The sequence below is a fragment of the Lineus longissimus genome, chromosome 8, assembly GCF_910592395.1.
Source record: "Lineus longissimus chromosome 8, tnLinLong1.2, whole genome shotgun sequence".
Lineage (NCBI taxonomy): Eukaryota > Metazoa > Nemertea > Pilidiophora > Heteronemertea > Lineidae > Lineus > Lineus longissimus.
Window position 1 is genome coordinate 13,242,998 of NC_088315.1, and position 13,032 is coordinate 13,256,029.

Genomic DNA, 13,032 nt, shown 5'->3' on the forward strand with positions numbered 1-13,032 from the left:
CATTTTAAAGTTATAGTAGTGATGATAGTGCAGTTGGTTCGAGCCATTTGGAAGCCGACATGTGAAGGCCTATCAGGGTTCTCCTTCTTCTCCGTATAAAAAGGGGCATATTGCTGACTAAGGAATGAGGCATATTGACATTTCCTCATCATCTCTATCGACCAATTGATATACTTTTATATGCAAGCATACATCACGCCATTGCAGGGTCCGAGTTTGTAGACAATTGGTTTGATTAATTTGTCTCTTCGATATTGCTCCTTTATTGCATTAGATTTTCATCGCAATTCAAGATATAGCCAATTTGAACCTGTCTGCGCCAAGGATAGATTGGTTCCAGATCGACTCACTAGGGATACGCAGTAGAGCACAATGTCATGAAAAACGACCCTTTGTATTGTAAATTCCAATCACCTGCAGGACAGGTCAATTTCTCTCAATAAAATTAATTTTGTTGACTCCTGTAATCTCTACCTTATTAAAAAAAAAGACAGTGGTGTTAGTCCCAAACTGGTCATTTCTATTTATTTTGACCTCTGTTAAATCAGGATACCTCTCAATTACAGACAGCATTTTGTATCCTTGTGCTGTGCTACCAAGCCTGAACATACCACAGTTGTCCATGGAGAAGTCTCATCCTCTCTGACACTTCTTTTCTGTAAAGCTACCGATACAACATACTGAACTAGGGATATCTTCCGTTGCCTCCTGTAATATTTACATACCATGGCTGATTTGTTCAATCATATTTCATCCAGCTGGCAGCTCTTCATTGGAAATTTTAGTGGTATAAACGTGTTCTCTTGACCTTCAAACAGTAGTATAAAGCCGATATTTACTACTTTACAACCTCAGTCCTATGTTATTAGGACATCCAGCTGAGCGCCAGGCCCTTGGGCCTCTTGTTACCTTTTATTTTGGCTGAAATATGAAATTATGTCGTTTTCGTCAGATTTTGACGTTTTCGCCCAAAAATGAGGAAAATGTCCCCAAAATCATAATTTCGAAGATAATTGAAAAAAGGATGACCCACCCCCCTACCTATTCCATGCAGTTTTTGTTGGTGGTTCTTGAAACTAAGAGAACCAAGAATTTTCAAAGTAAAAAAATCACTTCCGGACAGTTTTGAGAATATGCTAATGAGGTCACATGACCTCATTAGCATTAAAACAAATTTTTTTCCCACCAAAATATTCTCCATTGAGTTGTCTATCCAACCCAAGCAGTCATTTTCTTCTATCTCTCTTATTATTAACACACAAGGCCAGCAGAAAAAAGCTTTAAAAATCCCCATTTTGGGCCTGGGTAGATGGGTGGGTTAGGTGTTGGGTCCAAAAGGGTTAAACTTCCAACCACCCAAGTGTGAACACCTGCACATAGGAAACAGACACATCCAAACGTTTACCAAATGAAGAATAGTAAAGGTGAAAGCAGAACGCTGGAGCATACGACGGTATATAAGGATCTGGGAGTATGAATTGACAACCACCTCGACTTCTCGAACCACATCACTAACATAGTTAAGACGGGTGTCGATAAACCGAAGATCAAAGATGGAAGATCTATAAAACGAAGACCCCACCAACTATAAAGCGAAGACCCTACTATAAAACGAAGACCCCACCTACTATAAAGCGAAGACCCTATTCTAAAACGAAGATCCCACCATTTATAAAGCGAAGACCCTACTATAAAACAAAGATCCCACCAACTATAAAACGAAGACCCTACTATAAAACGAATACCCCACCAGCTATAAAGCGATGACCCTACTATAAAACGAAGATCCCACCAACTATAAAGCGAAGACCCTACTATAAAATTAAGACCCCACCAACTATAAAGCAAAGACCCTACTATAAAACAAAGATCCCACCAACTATAAAGCGAAGACCCTGCTATAAAACAAAGACCCCACCAACTATAAAGCGAAGACCCTACTATAAAACGAAGACTCCACCTACTATAAAGCGAAGACCCTATTCTAAAACTAAGATCCCACCAACTATAAAGCGAAGACCCTATACCTTCCTTATACTTATACTCAAATGTTCATGACTCACATTTTTTCCAAAGGCTGTTTTCAAGTATAAAATAAAACATCACTCGTCAAAACCAGAATTTTGCTGCAATCTCATCCAATATTTGCTGGTGGCAAGCAGCAGCAATAAAAACATGAGCAGGCGCTAGAAGACAAGAATCCTGCCAAGTTCATGACATCCACCAAACATCACCAGCTCTGAACCATGCGGCCCACCTTGGCATTTGGATGATACCCAGTACAATGTGTATGTTGCAGTATAGGCTAGTTTGAGTGAAACCAGCCTGTTCTCGTCATCACTAATAATAAACAATCTCTTGTCAACATTCCAAGTCAGTCCATCTACTGTTTGTACGCACTAGCTGTAAGAATGGTGTACATACAACAGGGACAGTAAGGGTGAAATCACGACAAGCATTACCATCCCTGATGTCAATTTGCAGTTCTAAGTGGGGCCTTGGGCAACAAACCTCACCATGCTGAGAACTGGATCTCAGCGATTTTAGCGGTCATCGGACTTTTGTCTAGGGTATCTTCTATTCTTCACAATTTTAGCAGGCGGACCTAGTTTTCTGGACCGGTAAGGACCTACCCGCCGGTATACAGGGATAAGACCTACCACTATCAATATTTATCAATTATTACCTAGAAGACCACCCCCGCCGGGTGTGGTTAGGGCAATATCCCTATCCACATGATTCTATTTCTGATAGTAGATCTTAAAGGCCTCTACAAGGCCCAATTTAGAGAAGAAAAATTCGTCGCTATTCGTTCAAGACCAGGTCCTTTTCCCAGTAGGCCCATGCAATGGGGAATCATTTTGTGGTAAAAACACAGAGTATTTATAAATATATATAAAAAAATAAAAATAAAAACGAATTTATAAATTTAAAGACAAAAAGCAACCTATCCGCGGATCGAACCCACTCGCTTGCATAAATAGGATCATTGAGATCATACCTTAACCATTAAGCTATGCCCCGTATCACACTCACCATACGCTAAAAACAGGTTCTATACTGTATGGCGGCGTGCTCGACCTGTTTGCGAGCACCTTAGACTGAAGCGTACACCCTGTGTGCAGAAAGAGACAGCCAGATCGGCCAAGGAACCCGTTTCGCATGTAACACATTTTTATTAACTAGAAAAAGTGTTTTATAAAGTAGGGTCTTCGCTTTATAGTTGGTGGGATCTTCGTTTTATAGATCTTCCATCTTCGGTCTTCGGTCTTCTATCTTCGGTTTATAGACACCCAGTTAAGACATCATCCCAAATGCTAGCCACAATAAGAAGAACTTTCACAAGCAGAGACAAATACGTCATAATCAAACTAACCCTCGTCCGTCCTCACCTCGAATATGCCCAGGAAGTGTGGCACCCCAAGCTGGCAAAAGACATTGAGAGAATCGAACAGGTCCTAAGACGAGCCACCTAACTAATCTCATCCATCAGCCACCCATCTTATCAACTTCGCCTGCAAGAGTTAAACTATCGCTACACTTTTCAAAATAATACGGGGCAACCTCTCTGTAGACTTCATTGACCATCATTCAAACTAGAACTAGAGGCCATTCCTTTAAACACTTTCAACACTGCAGCAATACTAATATTAGGCTTCACTTCTTTTAAAACTGGGTGGTATTCGATTAGAATAGTCTGTAAGAACATGTTGTCTCTGCTCCTTCTATTGACTGTTTTATGGTAGATACTCCTAGCAAGGATACATCTCATATGATACGGGTTTTTGATTTGACGTACTTGTCAAGGTCACAGAGGTCAAATGGCGTAAATTGGCCATTTGAGCGTAACTGTGGAACGTTTGTTAGCCCCTAAGGCTATGAACTTGAGACTTTGTACAAAGGACCCCCTAGGTCAGCTGACCTCTGACCCTGATTTCAGTCTGGTCTGATTCTCGACTTGGCCACCAGGGGGCCAAAAGTGAAAACCTAGAAAGTGTAATAGCTCGCTTATTAGTGATTCGTTTTCAATAACATTTTTATGGTAGGTTCTCCTAGCAAGGATACATCACATATCACATGAGTTTTTGATTTGACCTGCATTTCAAGGTCACAGAGGTCACATGGCGTCAGTTGGTCGTTTGATTGTAACTATGGCACGTTTCTTAACCACTAAAGATAAGAACTTGAAATTTGTACACATGACTCCCTACGTCATGTTACCTCGGACAGCGCATTTCGATCTAATCTGGTACTCAACTTGGCCACCAGAAGGCCAAAACTAAAAGAGGTAAAAAGTGCAATATCTCGTTTATTAGTGACTTGTTTTTGATGATATTCTTATGGTACTTGCTCCAAGCAACGATACATCACATGTCATACCGACTTTGATTTGACCTATATACTATACATATACAATGTCTCTTAACTCGGATGAATTCAAAAGCACCAAATATCTATACGGTGACACAGCTGTTTCAGCTAGAATAGAAACACAAGTTTAATCAGACGGCACCAGACGCCGCTTTTTAGGGAGGTGCTGGCATGAAGGTGTTAATTGCTACCCCAATAAACAACCCAGTTCCTCACCCCAACCGCTTAAGGATTACATAAAAGGCCTGAATCCACCCATGTATGCCCCTTAATTGTGTTAGTAGTAATTAAGATTGCATGCGTTTATTAGAACCAACTTGACCTGAACCAAGCTTTGTGTATTATATTCCGGCTGCCATCTTGGATAGGCTTGGGCCTGCACTGTGTAGTGTATAAAAGATGACTTTGATGGAGTTTTTCTGTAAAAATATTGATGATTGTTTGCACCTCTATTATGTTTCAGCCCAGATACCAATTCTTCTGTAAAAAGCATTTTAATATTCTGCATATAACATAGCTTTGTATGGCTGTGATTAGATTAGGTTTGCACTCAGGCAAAGACAAATAAAAGGCATTTTAAAAGGGCCTACTTCGTTATTCGTTGTGAAGAATGGTCGTCATTTGAAAATGCCATGCCCATTACTTATGTTGTGGTATGAAAGATTGGTGCCCTGTTGTACACAAATGAGACAAATAGTCGCAAAGAACAGGTCTTAACCTATAGTATATATAGGCAGGACAAATGTGTCCTATTGTAGGCCTACCAAGATGAGACAGTTAGTTGCAAAAATCGACAGGTCACAACCTATGATATCATAGGCAGGACAACGGGTGTCTCATCCAGCTTGGGGTCTTGTAATTCCGGGAGTGAAGTTGAGACAACAGTCACCAAGGACATGTCACAACCTTTATTATCATAGGCAAGGGATGTAGTTGTCTCATCCAGCTTGAGGCCTTGTTATTCCGAGAGATGAGACAACAGTCACAGAGGACATTATATGTTACAACCTTTATTATCATAGGCAAGGGATGTAGTTGTCTCATCCCGCTTGAGGCCTTGTTATTAAGAGAGATGAGACAACAGTCACAGAGGATATTATGTCACAACCTATCTTTTATATGCAGGGGATGTAGGTGTCTCATCCAGCTTGGGGTCTTGTTATTCCGAGAGATGAGACAACAGTCACAGAGGACAACATATCAAGGCAGTACCAGTACACAAAAATTAAAAGTCATGATTTCAATGTACACAATATTATTATTATTAATTATTCACAATATGCATTTAATTTACATTCAATAGACTCATACATTCAAAAAATAATAATACAAAGTTCACATCTTCATATTCCTTGCTATAGAAGTTTCAACTTTAACTTTCTTTTAATCAAAGTGACAGACAAATGAAGGTGCGCACTGTTCCTGTCTAGTCCTCAATTTGGAAATGATGTTCATCAACTTGACTAAGAATGGTTCCAAGATAAACTTTTGAGTCCAATCTGAACAAACACGTGTCGCCGACATTGAATATACGTTTTCCTGATTTGTCAGTGGATTTCTTGGACTTCTTGCGTTTACGACCGAAATATCGCTAATGACCGCCTGCACCAACTTTCGAATCCAACCGAGCTTTTTTCTGAGGAGGGAAGTCACCATCATCATTCCTAGTCAGGTCCATTTTGAAGACGAGTATACCTGGAATTGTAAAGGCGAGTGTAAACATAATGGCAGTGGCTAAATGGGGGAGGGGGGGGGGGGGGGGTAACTGGGGGTGGCTCCAACAGACACAGCTTCTATTCTAATTCAATTCTGACACTGACCAGTGTTGAATCTAGAGAAAGAAAGGAAGTATCCTACAGATGTCCACTTTTATTTCAATGTAGATTCAAATAATATTTAATTGCAATCAAAATAGCCTCGGAACTTACCATCAGTCCAAAATCAGAGTAGTAATCACGCCTGTCTATAATGTCGGTTGCATTTCTGGTGACACATCTTGGAGGCTGAACCTGAAATAAAGAGTAATTTATTAGAATAGAATACATGCATACAAAGCCTACGGGAATACAGTATAATGATTTCAATCATCTGTTTGTGAATACATAGATGAAGGGAAACATCGCTCAACTTACCACTTATCTTCTTCACTGCCGGATCAATGATGTCGACGTACTGGGCCTATATACATGTAGCCTCTCGAATCAACTAAAGCATCACATCAGCCGGATTAAGTCGAGAAGTTATCTGCAGTACACACCATGCAACCAGCTGAAATTAAAGGAAAAAGGCATTTTAGTAACTGAAGGACTCTTTACCAGTCAACAAAAGGCACTGTTTTGGCATCACCCTGTACAAAAATACCACAACAAACTGGAATGTGGGTCAATAAGCGAGTTCATTTTGCTAACAGGTGGATAATATACCAAGAACTTTTCTATATTTGGCGAATTCTTAAGACTATATTTATCAATTACATCTGTAAAGATATTTTCAACATAAACAATGGTATATGTTAACTCATGGCTTGTTCATAAGCACGATCATGACTTATTATTGTACTATTACCCATGCTGTACCCCTTTCACCAAAATAGACCCGACCATTGAACTTCAAAACTCAACTATTTTTAGACATTTGTTTTTCAAATGCATTTTCTGCATGAATAGACAGCAAACTAACATAAAATAGATATATATTTTAAAAGTAAAGATTTAAATGAATACTGGAAGTAACTCGTTTTGCTAAATAACAATCAAGGGAATTCGATATTGTATGATGAACTTGGCACCCCATCTCAATCTCCGTCTGCAAGTCGGCCATTTTGAATTTGAGCAGATCAAAGTTTGAGAAATTTCAGAACAAACGCACGATTCTGTACGAAACTGAAATGAGTTATGCAAAACAGCCGGGGTATTTATGATATATGATATTATGCCTACCCGGCTATCTAGTCTTGAAGAATTCCAAAATCTGTAACTTGTCGAAAAATCGATAAAAAACATGGAAATCGCCACTGTTTCGTTAATTTTGGTCCAAATTTCATGAAATTTTCTTGCCGGGTGAATGGTCATGTGACACAACTTATGAGCCAATGAAAACCGTCGTATCTAATTCGAGCACGTGTACAGAAGCGCGCTGATGTTTGAACGATGCCAATGCATTAACCCTTTGGCTGAATGGGTATTGCAATAATGTGTGAGATGTGTATTGGCGACAATGTTTACATAGCGGTTAACAGGCTTTTCGCATGGACCAATCGTTGGGCAGCAGGCTAGTAGGCAGAATGGTTTATTTCGATGTCATGTTTAGGCTTAGCTGAAACAGCTGTGGTGAGCACAATGGCCCCTGGCCGTTTCATTTTTAGCTCACCTGTCAGGTGAGCTAATACGATACCGCGGCGTCTGGTGTCCGTCGTCGTCCGTCGTTAACTTTTGACAAAATCGTGGCACGTTTCTTAACCGCTTGACCCAGAAAGTTCATACTTGGTGTGTGGGTACCCCTAGGCAAGACCTTCCTTCAGAATGAAAATCAGCGCAATTTGACTGCTGGTCTGCCATATAGGGGGTGCTCTTTGAAAACCTATTTTTGTCATTTTGAAGCTTATGGTTAAAGCTAGAGCGATGAAAATTTTATGGTGGGTGTATCTAATAAAGGTTCATCACATATCACACAGGTTTTTGATTTGACCTTCATTTCAAGGTCACGGAGGTCGAACTCTAAAATGTCTTTGATCATGGCACGTTTTTTTGCTATTGGTCATAGACTCTCTAAATTTGATAAGTTGACACCTATTGGGCATCTCTACATGTTGACACAGATTTAGGTCAGTGTGACCTACTATTCAGGTATAAGTAGGTCAATGTTAAAAAAGCCCATTTTCTTTATTCCAGCAGATTGAAGTTTGAAATGAAGTTTTAGAGGTTGGCCTGATATAGAGGTTTCGATATTAAATAGATTAATTTCGTTTCATATCACTAGGTGGCGGTATTGTGCAAAAATGTCAGTTGGCACATTGCCAGCAGTTTTGAATTTCGCGGTTCGAGGCAATCCGTCGGGTATCCCAGATGCGCAGTGTTGTACTGCTCCACTAGATCTGCATACTACAAGTATTGAAGACAGCCATTATATGAATTTGAAGCAAGACGAAGAAGGAATTAAATCACCTTGAATCAACCCTAAAACTCAATCATCCGCTCTTCGGATGAGGTCGTATGTGTTGATTACATTCTTGTGATTGGTTTGAGATTATTAGTTTGTCCTCATTGCCGGTTGTTTTAGAAAATTTTGACTGTGATTGGAAGGTAAAATGAGAAACTTGTCACACTGTTCTTCGGCTTGGAATGGGGATAGTCAATGCAGAGCCAGTTGGTACAAGTTGCCTTGCGAATTGGGGTGGCGTAATAATACTGTGAAAGAACAATAAAATGATGAATTGTAGCAGTGTGTGTCAGAAATTATGTGATTTCCATTGCATTTGACGATCCCAAAGTTTTGAGAGTATGGCAAAATGGCAGCTGCGTCATTGGCGATTAGCGTCAAGCCGGAACCTTTCGTTACAATGTGGGCTTTTAAACACAAGTTAATGGTTTATAATCACCCAGACGCTACTCATTAGGTAAACCTCCACTAAAAACACTTTAATTTTTGTAAACATGTCACGAGTGCTTAAAAAGAACCATTTTTGTGATCGTTTTTCGTCGCTGTAGAAATGTACACAGTCAGAGTCAGTCAGTGTGTCAACACAACAACGGTGTTAGTATACACATGAATCTATGATACACGGAGACACGAATGTAAACATTTGCCTATTGGGTCGGAAGGAGTTCACCGTTACCGATCACTGCCCCAAGAAAGGTCATCTGAGCTGGTTGACTAAAGTAGATGATGATAATGATGAAAGTGTAGCACAGCTGTCACCAGTGCTTTTATAGTTAGGCCTAGGCTATAGTCGGATTCATAAGTAAATGTCACTGACTGCCCTTTTGGGTCGCTGTGCAAAAACTATTGGGCCGATTTCTTCAAAGTTTGGTTTTTCTTGAATCTATTTTCAGGACCCAACACAATTTCCAGGTTAGAGATTTGCAAATTATAAAGAAAAAAATAGTCAACTTTGCAGCCCTTTGGCCATTTTGGGGGAATCTGGAGGGCCCGATTTTTTTTTGATGGATAGTTCTAAATGAAACTTGGCAGCTTTAAAGATACACACGAAAAAAAAATTAACCTGAACATTTCAGCAAAATGCATCCAGAAATAAGCAGTACCGAGGAGAAAATGTCAAAATCAATACACTACGTCAATGTACACACAGTACATACAAAAAAAATTATTTCCTAACCATTATTACTGAAATATGAAAATCCTCTTGGGTCCCGAAATTAGATTCAAGAAAAACCAAACTTTGAAGAAATCGGCCCAGTAGTTTTTGCGCAGCGGCCCAAAAGGGCAGTGACATTTACTTATGAATCCGACTATAGGGCTGTCTTGTAACTATGTTATTGTCTCAAAAATGAATACAAACTGCTACCCAGTTACTCAGTGCATCATATTCTATACTGTGCATTCCTTGCTTCAATTGTTCTTGTATCATATTTTTCTACATTTCTCTCTAATCGCAAGCCGAGGATAAATACTCGGCCAATGACAGCAGGTTTTACAAAATGTGAATGCGCTGTTTATTTTCAATAGTCACTGAATAGCTGAGACACATGTAAACCCGTCTTAATTGGCTAGAGAACATCTATCAGCTTCTCCCACAAATAACGATTCACTTATTCCAACGTCAGTAACATGTGCACGCGGAAAACAATATGACTAACTCCACTTTTTCAAGACAAACCACACCATCCCACAACTATTGCATGATTAACCCCTAACAATGACAAGTTCTTCCTCATACTCTCCCTTTCATATCGACAGGTGAGCACAATGGCCCTGGCCAATTCATTTACAAATCAATGTTTTTGGCTCACTGTAGGTGAGTCTATGCAACACCACAGTGTCCGTTGTCCACCAGGGTCCATCCTCCTCGTCGTTATGTGTATCCTATTTCAAAAACAGTGGTACACTCCTAAACCGCTAGGGCTGTGAACTTGAACCTTTGTACACATGAGCCCCCAGGTCAGGTGACCACTGAATTTTGGTTCGATCTGATTCCTGACTTGGCCCCCAGGGGCAAGAAGTGGAAAGCCAAAATGTGTGATATCTCTCTTATGAGTGACTTGTTTTTGATGAAATTTTTATGGTAGGTTCTCCTGCATAGATACATCACACACTGATTCCAACATTTTCACCCACTTCGACACCACCTATACCCTCGTGCCTTAATTATCCCACAACCTTTTTAAGTGGCATAGTATTGGACAAACTAATGGAATCCTATCATGCATAAACTAGCTTGGGGTGTTCAGGCCCGGGAGCCTTTTTCCAGCGTAGTCAGTTATTCCCGGGCGATTTTCTGAAAAAGTGCCGATATTCTACAAAATATTAAAAATATTCTGCTCTCCTTTTCCAATTTAACTTTACACCATTGTAATCAGCTATCCAAGCTCTTTCTGTTGATGTATAATAAGTATATACACTAGAATCCCAGATATAAGGTCTGGTGGGTTTGACCAGGCCTCAATAATAGCTCCTCCCACGAATAATACTCTTAATAGTGAATGAATGAATGAATGAAAAGCATTTATAGGCGGCGCCTTTCCATGAGCCTGATCAAGGTGCCACCCTGTTCAAAACCGAAAACATCATTCAGAGAAGTGCCTCTTAAAAAGCCACGTCTTTAGCTGAAGTTTGAAACTTGTGATATTTTGGCATGCCTTGACGTGGCCAGGGAGGGCGTTCCAAAGAACAGGTGCACAAGACGAGAGACTCCGGTCGCCTAGCCGAGTTCGGGTTCTTTTGACGGAGACCCGATCAAGCCCAGAATACCGCGTCTCTCGTCGGCCAGGTGCAGCACTCAAAAACCCATCGAAATATTGTGGTGCAAGACCGCTATAGATCTTATAAGCAGTCAGCGAGATCTTGTACTCGATCCTTGACCTAACAGGGAGCCAGTGCAATTGCCGAAGGGCAGGGGTTATGTGCGCAGATTTCCTAAGACGGAGGACAATCCTGGCAGCCCAGTTCTGAATACGCTGGAGTGGAGCAATGGTACTTTCAGGGAGACCATGCAGAATGCCATTATTGCAATCTAACCGGGAGCTGACCAATGCACAAACCAAACGCTCTGCGCTAGCTAAAGGGTGGATAAGTTGACAACATGAAGGGGCTGAACAAAGCCGTTGACCAATAGGCAGCAGCAATGAAGTGCTGCGATCACCTGGTCACAGTCTTGAATTCTACATGTCAACTGGCCCAGTCTAAATCTGATCAGGCTTTTTTCATTCACGCGCTGTCCTATTGTCCAAATTGCAGAATACAAAGGGGAGCTGCTGTCTTTGAATAGCGCTGCCCGTACTGGTAAACACTTTTGTGATCGGTTATGAGTTGTTATAGATCGTTGGACGTAATAGGCCTAAAACATTACAGTACAACCGTGACCACAATGTTGATGAATCATGGTAGTCAAGTGGATTTTAATTCTCTGATGTTGTCAAGAGACATATAGGGACAATAAAACCTAGGCAAACATTTCACCCTGAAAGTTTACTTCGTGGTCATGATGACTTGAGGGACTCGCCAGTAACTTTCTCCTGCCACATTCCTGTTAGAGTCCCTTTCTCTTGGAACAAGTGCTTAGCTGCTGAGTCAGTGTGTAAATCCACATTCGCTGCGACTTCCACTAGGTTCCACTTCCACTAGCTTCCACATCTTAAGGGCTGCACATCCATAAACAGGGAGGGTATTAGTTAGTTGTTTTGGAGGGGGATTTGCCATCCCCACCCCCCTCTAACTACGCCCCTCTGAACAGACTTAGAGTGATCCATTGCACCAAGGGCAAGGGTAGGGAAAGATCCATTGCCGGCTACGCATGTCTCAGTCTCATCAAATGACTGTAAGGGGTCTCGTCAAACTATGATCTTGTGTAAGAACTGATAAGATGCAAATGAATGGAACTTTACAACTATGAGCTGAATTTCCTGTTGGTAAAGGTTGTACACCATGTACCTCCCAAGCAAAAGGATAGCCTATGTTACTGGGTGGTTGAGTGGAGGGATCGCTCCATCCGAGGTGGGTGCTCATGGGGGGGGGGGGCATTACCAACACAAATGCTTCAGCTCCTAGTTCACACTTCTTCTGGTGCCAGTTTCTTTTCTTCACAGTTACCTGTATCATACTTTATGCGATAAAAGTTTCTAAACTTAACCCCTTCCAGGGAGAGGATGTGAAGTGAAGGTAAAGTTTTTAACACCCTAGACATTGGGTGATATGAATAAAGACTAGCAAATGCTTTTATCTAAATCTCCATGTACATTTACACTAGGCCTTCCTGTACAAAACCGGAGTAAAAGCGTTTGCTAGTCTTTATTCATATCACCCATTGTCTGTTAACCAATAACAGAGTGCAATTGGATTACGAAGCTAAATAATTAGAAATAAGATTTGAAATAAAAGTATAAGTTCATCTTTAAAGGTTCTAAGTCTTACAGACCAGATACATGTTCATTAAAACAATTTGTAAGAGACATGTCATTTCACCTTTGATTGTTACATGACTGCCTT

At 40.6% G+C, this 13,032-nt stretch overlaps 1 protein-coding gene and 1 long non-coding RNA gene across 9 annotated transcripts in view; one reads left to right on the plus strand and one right to left on the minus strand.

The window, feature by feature from the left end:
• LOC135493048 (tetraspanin-18B-like) overlaps positions 1-13,032 on the plus strand; it is a 228,892-nt gene that overhangs the window by 101,531 nt on the left and 114,329 nt on the right. The gene's annotated exons all lie outside the window — the stretch shown is intronic.
• On the minus strand, positions 5,628-7,399 carry LOC135493050 (uncharacterized). Its single transcript, XR_010448175.1, has 4 exons — positions 7,311-7,399; positions 6,504-6,639; positions 6,300-6,380; positions 5,628-6,066 (listed from the first exon to the last, which is right to left on the minus strand). It is a non-coding gene; the product is annotated as an uncharacterized LOC135493050 (long non-coding RNA).